We start from the raw sequence: 10506 nt of genomic DNA, 5'->3' as shown, positions 1-10506 counted from the left end.
ACATATATGATGGGAGATACAAGCTCCAACTCGGTTATACAGTGAAAACTGCAGGAAATTCTAAGTGGCCCTATGAAACACACTGAGATTCCAGAGTAAAATTTCCCCTGCAAAGTGATCAAATTTTGCTTGATGAACGAAATTATCTTCACATGCTAAGTTCTGAGAGATAAGTGTGTTTGAAAGCCGTCCTTCACCTAGCTTGTTGGGAACACAAAGTTTCTCTTCTGTTGCAAACAGCAGTCCATACATTTATATGGGGAAGTACAAGATTCAACACAGTTTTACACAGAAAACTGTAGGATATTCATACCAGCTCTAGGAAACAGACTGAGAAACCAGAGTGAAATTTCTCCTGCAAACTGTCCCTATTTGCTAGATGAAGGAAACTCTCTCCTTTTGCTCAGTTCTAAGTTATAGTTGTGTTTGAAAGCAGTCCTTCAAATAGCTTTTCGGGAACACAGACTTTCTTATCAGTTGCACACTACACTCCATTTTTATATACAGGGATGTAGAAGTTCCAACTCGGTTTGCCTGTAAAAATTGCAGGAATTTCAAATCGGCACTATGAATCAAATGAAAACCAGAGTAAATATGTCCCCTGCAAAAAATTGCTTTGGCCTAATGATCGAAAGTCTCACTACATGCACAGTTCTGTGAGATAAGTGTGTTCAAAGCCTTCCTTCACCTAGTATGTTGGGAACACAAAGTTTCTTTTCAGTTGCAATCTACTCACCTTACATATATAAAGGGAACTACTAGTTCCAAATCGGTTTTCCAGTGAAAACAGCAGGAAATTCATACCGGCACTAGGAAACAGACATAGAAACCAGAGTGAAATTTCTCCTGCAACCTGTTCCCTTGTGCTAGATGAACGAAAGTCTCTCTACATACTCAGTTCTGATATGTAACTCTGAGTGAAAACTGTCATTCAAATATATTGTGGGAACAAGATGTTCCTTTTCAGTTGCAATCAGAATTCCATATATATAGATGGAGAGTGTCTATTTCCAAATCGGTTTTCCAGTGAAAAATGCAGGAAATTCAAAGTGGAACTAGGAAACACACTGAGAATCGAGAGGAAAATATACCTTGCAATGCGATCATGTTTACATAGATGAACGAAATTCCCTCCACATGCTCAGTTCTGAGATTAATTTTTTTAAAAGCCGTCCTTCACCTAGGTTGTTGGGACCACGAAGTTCCTTTTCTGTTGCAAACAGCACTCCATACATACATATGGGGTGTTACTAGATTCAACTCTGTTTTCCACTAAATACTGCAGGAACTTCAATCCGGCACTAGGAATCAGACTGAGAAAACAGAGAAAAATTTACTCATAAAATCAGCTCCCTTTGAGGTGGATGAAAGATCCGCTCTCGGCATGCTCAGTTCTGAGAGAAAAGTGTGTGAAATCCGTTCTTCACTATGCTTGTTGGGAACACAAAGTTACTTTTCAGTTGCAAACAACACCCCGTCCATATATAATGGGAGGTACTAGTTCCAACTCAGTTTTCCCGTGAAAACTGCAGGAACTTCAACACAGCACTAGGAATCAGACGTAGAAACCGGAGTGAAATTTCTCCTTCATCCCATTCCTTTTGAGCTAGATGAAGGAAAGTCTCTCCACATGTTCAGTTCTGAGGGATAAATGTCTTCAAAAGCCGCCCTCCACCTAGATGTTGGGAAAACAAAGATTCTTTTGAGTGACATATAACTATCCTTACATATATGAGGGGAGATACGAGTTCCAAATCGGCTTTCAAGTGAAAAATGCAGGAAATTCAAACCGGCACTGAGAAAAAGACTGAGAAACCAGAGTGAAATTTCTCCTGCAAACTGTTCCCTTTGTGCTACATGTAGGAAAGTCTCTCCACATGCACATTTCTGTGGGATAAATGGTTTTGAAAGCCGTCCTTCAACTAGCTTCTTGGAAAAAAAGGTTGTTTTGAATTACTAAATATTCTCCTTACATATATGATGGGAGATACTAGCTCCAACTAGGTTATCCAGTGAAAACTGCAGGAAATTCTAAGAGGCCCTATGAAACACATTGAGAATGCAGGGTAAAATTTTCCCCTGCAAAGAGGTCAAATTTTGCGAGATGAACGAAATTCCCTTCATATGCTCAGTTCTGAGAGATAAGTGTATTTCAAAGCTGTCCTTCACCAAGCTTGTTGTGAACACAAAGTTTCTCTTCTGTTGCAAACAGCAGTCCATACATTTTTATGGGGAATTACTAGCTTCAACACTGTTTTCCACAGAAAACTGCAGGAAATTCATACCAGCTCTAGGAAACAGACTGAGAAACCAGAGTGAAATTTCTCCTGCAAACTGTCCCTATTTGCTAGATGAAGGAAACTCTCTCCACTTGCTCAGTTCTAAGATATAGGTGTGTTTGAAAGCAGTCTTTCAACTAGCTTTTGGGGAACACAGACTTTCTTATCAGTTGCGCACTACACTCCATTTTTATATACAGGGATGTAGAAGTTCCAACTCGGTTTGCCTGTAAAAACTGCAGGAATTTAATATCGGAACTATGAATCAACAGAGAAACCAGAGTAAATATGTACTCCGCAAATAATTGTTTTGTGCCTAATGATCGAAAGTCTCCCCACATGCTCAGTTCTGAGAGATAAGTTTGTTCAAATCCTTCCTTCACCTAGTTTGTTGGGAACACAAAGTTTCTTTTCAGTTGCAATCTACTCACCTTACATATATAAAGGGAGGTACTAGCTCCAAATCTGTTTTCCAGTGAAAACTGCAGGAAACTCATAACGGCAGTAGGAAACAGACTTAGAATCCAGAGTGAAATTTCTCCTGCAACGTGTTCCCTTGTGCTAGATGAACGAAAGTATCTCCACATGCTCAGTTCTGATAAGTAAATGTGTGTGAAAGCTGTCATTCAACAATGTTGTGGGAACAAGACGTTTCTTTTCAGTTGCAATCTGTACTCCATATATATAGATGGAGAGTGTCTTTTTCCAACTCGGTTTTCCAGTGAAAACTGCAGGAAATTCAAAGTGGCACTAGGAAACACACTGAGAATCGAGAGGAAAAGTTTAACTTGCAATGCGATCACGTTTACATAGATGAACGAAAGTCCTTCCACATGCTCAGTTCTGAGAGATAAGTGATTTTGAAAGCCGTCCTTCACCTAGGTTGTTGGGACCACGAAGTTCCTTTTCTGTTGCAAACAGCACTCCATATATACTTATGGGGTGTTACAAGCTCCAACTCCGTTTTCCACTAAAAACTGCAGGAACTTCATTCCAGCACCAGGAAACCGACTGAGAAACCAGAGTGAAATTTATCCTGCAAACTCTTCCCTATTTGCTAGATGAAGAAAACTCGCTCCAATTGCTCGGTTCTGAGATATAATTCTGTTTGAAAGCAGTCCTTCCCCAAACTTGTTGGGAACACAAAGTTTCTTTTCTGTTGCAAACTTACCTCCATATATGTATATGGAGAGGTACAAACTCCAAATCGGATTTGCAGTGAAAACTCAAGGAAATTCAAATCGTCTCTAGGAAACAGATTAAGAAACCTGAATAAAAGTTCCTCCTGCAACCCATTCCCTTTGTGCTAGATGAACGAACGTCTATCCACATGCTAAAATGTGAGAGATAAATGTGTTTGAATGTCTTCCTTCAATTATCTTGTTGGGAACACTAAGATCCTTTTCAGTTGCCAACTACACAACATAGAAGTATATGAGAATTTACTAGCTGAAACTCACTTTTACACTGAAAACAGCAGGAAATTCATACAAGCACTAGGAAATAGACTGAGAAACCAGAGTAAAATTGTCTCCAATAAACGTCCCCCTTGTGCTACATTAGTGAATGTATCTCCACATGCAACACACTGAGTGATAACTTTCTGTGAATGCCATACTTTACTTAGCTTGTTGGGAAGATGAAGTTTCTTTAAGTTGCAAACTACAATCCATCAGTTTATATGGGGAAGTGATACCTCCAACTCGGTTTTCTAGGGTAAACTCCTGGTAGTTAAAACCAGCACTAGGAAACAGACTGAGAAACCAGAGAAAAGTTCCTCATGCTATCAGCTCCCAAAGTGCTGGATGAAAGATCCGATCCCGACATGCTCAGTTCTGAGAGAAAAGTGTGTGAAAGCCGTACTTCACTTAGCTTGTTGGGAACACAAAGTTACATTTTAGTTGCAAACAACACCCCGTCCATATATAATGGGAGGTACTAGTTCCAACTCAGTTTTCCAGTGAAAACTGCAGGAACTTCACACAGCACTAGGAATCAGACGTAGAAACCAGAGTGAAATTTCTCCTTCATCCCGTTCCTTTTGAGCTAGATGAAGGAAAGTCTCTCCACATGTTCAGTTTTGAGGGATAAATGTCTTCAAAAGCAGTCCTCCACCTAGATTGTTGGGAAAACAAAGATTCTTTTGAGTTACAAATAACTATCCTTACATATATGAGGGGAGATACTAGTTCCAAATCGTCTATCAAGTGAAAAATGCAGGAAAATCAAACCGGCACTGGGAAAAAGACTGAGAAACCAGAGTGAAATTTCTCCTGCAAACACTTCCCTTTGTGCTACATGTAGGAAAGTCTCTCCACATGCTAATTTCTGAGGGATAAATGACTTTTAAAGCTGTCCTTCAACTAGCTTCTTGAAAAAAAAAGGTTCTTTTGAGTTACTAAATATTCTCCTTACATATATGATGGGAGATACAAGCTCCAACTCGGTTATACAGTGAAAACTGCAGGAAATTCTAAGTGGCCCTATGAAACACACTGAGATTCCAGAGTAAAATTTCCCCTGCAAAGTGATCAAATTTTGCTTGATGAACGAAATTATCTTCACATGCTAAGTTCTGAGAGATAAGTGTGTTTGAAAGCCGTCCTTCACCTAGCTTGTTGGGAACACAAAGTTTCTCTTCTGTTGCAAACAGCAGTCCATACATTTATATGGGGAAGTACAAGATTCAACACAGTTTTACACAGAAAACTGTAGGATATTCATACCAGCTCTAGGAAACAGACTGAGAAACCAGAGTGAAATTTCTCCTGCAAACTGTCCCTATTTGCTAGATGAAGGAAACTCTCTCCTTTTGCTCAGTTCTAAGTTATAGTTGTGTTTGAAAGCAGTCCTTCAAATAGCTTTTCGGGAACACAGACTTTCTTATCAGTTGCACACTACACTCCATTTTTATATACAGGGATGTAGAAGTTCCAACTCGGTTTGCCTGTAAAAATTGCAGGAATTTCAAATCGGCACTATGAATCAAATGAAAACCAGAGTAAATATGTCCCCTGCAAAAAATTGCTTTGGCCTAATGATCGAAAGTCTCACTACATGCACAGTTCTGTGAGATAAGTGTGTTCAAAGCCTTCCTTCACCTAGTATGTTGGGAACACAAAGTTTCTTTTCAGTTGCAATCTACTCACCTTACATATATAAAGGGAACTACTAGTTCCAAATCGGTTTTCCAGTGAAAACAGCAGGAAATTCATACCGGCACTAGGAAACAGACATAGAAACCAGAGTGAAATTTCTCCTGCAACCTGTTCCCTTGTGCTAGATGACGAAAGTCTCTCTACATACTCAGTTCTGATATGTAACTCTGAGTGAAAACTGTCATTCAAATATATTGTGGGAACAAGATGTTCCTTTTCAGTTGCAATCAGAATTCCATATATATAGATGGAGAGTGTCTATTTCCAAATCGGTTTTCCAGTGAAAAATGCAGGAAATTCAAAGTGGAACTAGGAAACACACTGAGAATCGAGAGGAAAATATACCTTGCAATGCGATCATGTTTACATAGATGAACGAAATTCCCTCCACATGCTCAGTTCTGAGATTAATTTTTTTTAAAAGCCGTCCTTCACCTAGGTTGTTGGGACCACGAAGTTCCTTTTCTGTTGCAAACAGCACTCCATACATACATATGGGGTGTTACTAGATTCAACTCTGTTTTCCACTAAATACTGCAGGAACTTCAATCCACTAGCTTGCTCGGTTCTGAGATATAATTCTGTTTGAAAGCAGTCCTTCCCCAAACTTGTTGGGAACACAAAGTTTCTTTTCTGTTGCAAACTTACCTCCATATATGTATATGGAGAGGTACAAACTCCAAATCGGATTTGCAGTGAAAACTCAAGGAAATTCAAATCGTCTCTAGGAAACAGATTAAGAAACCTGAATAAAAGTTCCTCCTGCAACCCATTCCCTTTGTGCTAGATGAACGAACGTCTATCCACATGCTAAAATGTGAGAGATAAATGTGTTTGAATGTCTTCCTTCAATTATCTTGTTGGGAACACTAAGATCCTTTTCAGTTGCCAACTACACAACATAGAAGTATATGAGAATTTACTAGCTGAAACTCACTTTTACACTGAAAACAGCAGGAAATTCATACAAGCACTAGGAAATAGACTGAGAAACCAGAGTAAAATTGTCTCCAATAAACGTCCCCCTTGTGCTACATTAGTGAATGTATCTCCACATGCATCAGTTCTGAGATTAATTTTTTTTTAAAGCCGTCCTCCACCTAGGTTTTGTTGGGACCCGAAGTCCTTTTCTGTTGCAAAACAGCACTCCATACATACATATGGGGTGTTTTGTTACTTAGATTCAACTGTTTTCCACTAAATACTGCAGGAAACTTCAATCCGGCACTAGGAATCAGAACTGAGAAACACAGAGAAAAATTTACTCATAAATCAGCGGTCCCTTTGAGGTGGATGAAGATTCCGCTCTCGGCCTTGCTCAGTTCTGAGAGAAAAGTGTGTGAAATCCCGTTCTTCACTATGCTTGTTGGGAACACAAAGTTACTTTTCAGTTGCAAACAAACACCCGTCCATATATAATGGGAGGTACTAGTTCCAACTCAGTTTTCCCGTGAAAACTGCAGGAACTTCAACACAGCACTAGGAATCAGACGTAGAAACCGGAGTGAAATTTCTCCTTCATCCCATTCCTTTTGAGCTAGATGAAGGAAAGTCTCTCCACATGTTCAGTTCTGAGGGATAAATGTCTTCAAAAGCCGCCCTCCACCTAGATGTTGGGAAAACAAAGATTCTTTTGAGTGACATATAACTATCCTTACATATATGAGGGGAGATACGAGTTCCAAATCGGCTTTCAAGTGAAAAATGCAGGAAATTCAAACCGGCACTGAGAAAAAGACTGAGAAACCAGAGTGAAATTTCTCCTGCAAACTGTTCCCTTTGTGCTACATGTAGGAAAGTCTCTCCACATGCACATTTCTGTGGGATAAATGGTTTTGAAAGCCGTCCTTCAACTAGCTTCTTGGAAAAAAAGGTTGTTTTGAATTACTAAATATTCTCCTTACATATATGATGGGAGATACTAGCTCCAACTAGGTTATCCAGTGAAAACTGCAGGAAATTCTAAGAGGCCCTATGAAACACATTGAGAATGCAGGGTAAAATTTTCCCCTGCAAAGAGGTCAAATTTTGCGAGATGAACGAAATTCCCTTCATATGCTCAGTTCTGAGAGATAAGTGTATTTCAAAGCTGTCCTTCACCAAGCTTGTTGTGAACACAAAGTTTCTCTTCTGTTGCAAACAGCAGTCCATACATTTTTATGGGGAATTACTAGCTTCAACACTGTTTTCCACAGAAAACTGCAGGAAATTCATACCAGCTCTAGGAAACAGACTGAGAAACCAGAGTGAAATTTCTCCTGCAAACTGTCCCTATTTGCTAGATGAAGGAAACTCTCTCCACTTGCTCAGTTCTAAGATATAGGTGTGTTTGAAAGCAGTCTTTCAACTAGCTTTTGGGGAACACAGACTTTCTTATCAGTTGCGCACTACACTCCATTTTTATATACAGGGATGTAGAAGTTCCAACTCGGTTTGCCTGTAAAAACTGCAGGAATTTAATATCGGAACTATGAATCAACAGAGAAACCAGAGTAAATATGTACTCCGCAAATAATTGTTTTGTGCCTAATGATCGAAAGTCTCCCCACATGCTCAGTTCTGAGAGATAAGTTTGTTCAAATCCTTCCTTCACCTAGTTTGTTGGGAACACAAAGTTTCTTTTCAGTTGCAATCTACTCACCTTACATATATAAAGGGAGGTACTAGCTCCAAATCTGTTTTCCAGTGAAAACTGCAGGAAACTCATAACGGCAGTAGGAAACAGACTTAGAATCCAGAGTGAAATTTCTCCTGCAACGTGTTCCCTTGTGCTAGATGAACGAAAGTATCTCCACATGCTCAGTTCTGATAAGTAAATGTGTGTGAAAGCTGTCATTCAACAATGTTGTGGGAACAAGACGTTTCTTTTCAGTTGCAATCTGTACTCCATATATATAGATGGAGAGTGTCTTTTTCCAACTCGGTTTTCCAGTGAAAACTGCAGGAAATTCAAAGTGGCACTAGGAAACACACTGAGAATCGAGAGGAAAAGTTTAACTTGCAATGCGATCACGTTTACATAGATGAACGAAAGTCCTTCCACATGCTCAGTTCTGAGAGATAAGTGATTTTGAAAGCCGTCCTTCACCTAGGTTGTTGGGACCACGAAGTTCCTTTTCTGTTGCAAACAGCACTCCATATATACTTATGGGGTGTTACAAGCTCCAACTCCGTTTTCCACTAAAAACTGCAGGAACTTCATTCCAGCACCAGGAAACCGACTGAGAAACCAGAGTGAAATTTATCCTGCAAACTCTTCCCTATTTGCTAGATGAAGAAAACTCGCTCCAATTGCTCGGTTCTGAGATATAATTCTGTTTGAAAGCAGTCCTTCCCCAAACTTGTTGGGAACACAAAGTTTCTTTTCTGTTGCAAACTTACCTCCATATATGTATATGGAGAGGTACAAACTCCAAATCGGATTTGCAGTGAAAACTCAAGGAAATTCAAATCGTCTCTAGGAAACAGATTAAGAAACCTGAATAAAAGTTCCTCCTGCAACCCATTCCCTTTGTGCTAGATGAACGAACGTCTATCCACATGCTAAAATGTGAGAGATAAATGTGTTTGAATGTCTTCCTTCAATTATCTTGTTGGGAACACTAAGATCCTTTTCAGTTGCCAACTACACAACATAGAAGTATATGAGAATTTACTAGCTGAAACTCACTTTTACACTGAAAACAGCAGGAAATTCATACAAGCACTAGGAAATAGACTGAGAAACCAGAGTAAAATTGTCTCCAATAAACGTCCCCCTTGTGCTACATTAGTGAATGTATCTCCACATGCAACACACTGAGTGATAACTTTCTGTGAATGCCATACTTTACTTAGCTTGTTGGGAAGATGAAGTTTCTTTAAGTTGCAAACTACAATCCATCAGTTTATATGGGGAAGTGATACCTCCAACTCGGTTTTCTAGGGTAAACTCCTGGTAGTTAAAACCAGCACTAGGAAACAGACTGAGAAACCAGAGAAAAGTTCCTCATGCTATCAGCTCCCAAAGTGCTGGATGAAAGATCCGATCCCGACATGCTCAGTTCTGAGAGAAAAGTGTGTGAAAGCCGTACTTCACTTAGCTTGTTGGGAACACAAAGTTACATTTTAGTTGCAAACAACACCCCGTCCATATATAATGGGAGGTACTAGTTCCAACTCAGTTTTCCAGTGAAAACTGCAGGAACTTCACACAGCACTAGGAATCAGACGTAGAAACCAGAGTGAAATTTCTCCTTCATCCCGTTCCTTTTGAGCTAGATGAAGGAAAGTCTCTCCACATGTTCAGTTTTGAGGGATAAATGTCTTCAAAAGCAGTCCTCCACCTAGATTGTTGGGAAAACAAAGATTCTTTTGAGTTACAAATAACTATCCTTACATATATGAGGGGAGATACTAGTTCCAAATCGTCTATCAAGTGAAAAATGCAGGAAAATCAAACCGGCACTGGGAAAAAGACTGAGAAACCAGAGTGAAATTTCTCCTGCAAACACTTCCCTTTGTGCTACATGTAGGAAAGTCTCTCCACATGCTAATTTCTGAGGGATAAATGACTTTTAAAGCTGTCCTTCAACTAGCTTCTTGAAAAAAAAAGGTTCTTTTGAGTTACTAAATATTCTCCTTACATATATGATGGGAGATACAAGCTCCAACTCGGTTATACAGTGAAAACTGCAGGAAATTCTAAGTGGCCCTATGAAACACACTGAGATTCCAGAGTAAAATTTCCCCTGCAAAGTGATCAAATTTTGCTTGATGAACGAAATTATCTTCACATGCTAAGTTCTGAGAGATAAGTGTGTTTGAAAGCCGTCCTTCACCTAGCTTGTTGGGAACACAAAGTTTCTCTTCTGTTGCAAACAGCAGTCCATACATTTATATGGGGAAGTACAAGATTCAACACAGTTTTACACAGAAAACTGTAGGATATTCATACCAGCTCTAGGAAACAGACTGAGAAACCAGAGTGAAATTTCTCCTGCAAACTGTCCCTATTTGCTAGATGAAGGAAACTCTCTCCTTTTGCTCAGTTCTAAGTTATAGTTGTGTTTGAAAGCAGTCCTTCAAAT

This window comes from Camelus ferus, chromosome 36 (assembly GCF_009834535.1).
Source record: "Camelus ferus isolate YT-003-E chromosome 36, BCGSAC_Cfer_1.0, whole genome shotgun sequence".
Classification (NCBI taxonomy): domain Eukaryota; kingdom Metazoa; phylum Chordata; class Mammalia; order Artiodactyla; family Camelidae; genus Camelus; species Camelus ferus.
Note: the sequence above shows the minus strand (reverse complement) of the source record.